The sequence below is a fragment of the Penaeus monodon genome, chromosome 21 (assembly GCF_015228065.2).
Source record: "Penaeus monodon isolate SGIC_2016 chromosome 21, NSTDA_Pmon_1, whole genome shotgun sequence".
In the NCBI taxonomy this organism is placed as follows: Eukaryota; Metazoa; Arthropoda; class Malacostraca; order Decapoda; family Penaeidae; genus Penaeus; species Penaeus monodon.
Window position 1 is genome coordinate 3,551,917 of NC_051406.1, and position 1,631 is coordinate 3,553,547.

The 1,631-nt window shown below is 31.5% G+C and overlaps 1 protein-coding gene across 2 annotated transcripts in view; it reads right to left on the reverse strand.

The window, feature by feature from the left end:
* LOC119586114 (protein jim lovell-like) overlaps window positions 1–1,631 on the reverse strand; it is a 15,713-nt gene that overhangs the window by 13,345 nt on the left and 737 nt on the right. The window lies entirely within an intron of this gene.

Below are 1,631 nucleotides of genomic sequence, written 5' to 3' on the forward strand. Positions count from 1 at the left end.
AAAAATATGATTAATGAAAACATGCATTTCATTTGCATTTCCTTATTCATCCCTAAACTTGTATAATGATTTTGATATTGACAAAACAAAAATATTACATTAGACTGGCAAGTTTATTATCTTGAGCACTGCCATTATATAAATTTTGCTATGATTTCTAACAAGTTATTGTTTTGGTCACTTTGTCTACCATGATCTTCTACCATGAAAAAAGGAAATTCTACATAAAAAAAGTAGCACAAATAAAAAATGTATTATAATATGTTCTAGTTTTACTTTCTGTAACTGAAGTTTTAAAATTCGATGTATTTCTATTAGTGCCCAGTAAAGGGTTAATTATAACAATAAAAAAATTACATAGAAACTTTTTTTTCATAACATAAATTGTAGGTCTTCATTAACATCATAGAATGTTTTTTTTTCATCTATGGCTAATTTTAAGTTTTTGTTATTGCATTTTTACTTTTATGAATATTTTACAACCAAAAAGACAGTTTACTCATATACCTTAAAATTTTGTTTAAGACAAGCTTTCTAGAATTAAAATTATTTATACTACTGGCTTTGGAGTAATATGTATGATTTTTTTTCTCTTTCAGATAATTGACTAACATGAACTTTATTTTATTAGTATTGTTTCATGTGGTCCAGTTCTAAACAATTTGTGAATCATTCCAATCTTGCAGTTTATGGTCAATCCTACTGTTAGATCATAAGAAAAGAAATTTGTTCATTTCTTATATCATCTTCCAGTAATTTTTACTTTGTGCATTCCTCTTTTAGGGCACAAGGAATTATTTTCTTTATATTTTAGTGTTTTTCAGTGTTTCTTTGTGTTTCATACATGTTTGCTGTTCACTGGAAACAGCTTTTAGGATAAGCCTATTTGAATTGGCTTATTTGAACAGTGTTATTTATCCAAGAAACACAATAGTGCATCCTGTGTGTGCAGAAATATAAAAGTAACATATTTTCTAAATAAAACGTAAGCCCGTGTGCTATCAAACAAATCTGCAAAATCACTTATTGATATATTCAGTGATTTTATATCTTGCCAAACCTCCATGAATTTGGCACTCTGGCAAAAGGACAACACACCCATATAATTTCGTAATCCAGCTTATAGACCATCTTGTGATTCGCTGTCAAGCAAGACGCAGTCCTCAGTTCAAGAAGTACAAAATATGTAAGTAACAGGACTAAATGAACTGATGCTATGACCTCCATGTTCATGCTCAGACTTGCGTGGCACATTTGCAGAAGATGCAGAAGATGCATGGTGGTGGTGGTGTGGGTAGTGATGACCATGAATGTCTGTGTAGTCATAACCATGGTAATGACAGTGATGGCTGTGTCTGTGGGTGGTAAAAGCCAGTGATATGGGATTTAGTGTGGGTATGGATGGTGGCATTGCGTTTGGCGTTGGCGATGATGACGACCATGGAGGAGACAACATGCAAATTCTGGTGAAAATTGTGAAATAGTTTCAGTTTCACACAGTTTCACATACAAGTTTAAGTTTATCTGTAATGAACAAAAAGATACAAAATTAATGACACTACTTCCATAGCATTTCCTTCCTAAGCTGATCATTAAAAAAAAAGTTGAGCAATAATCCACATAAAAAGAAC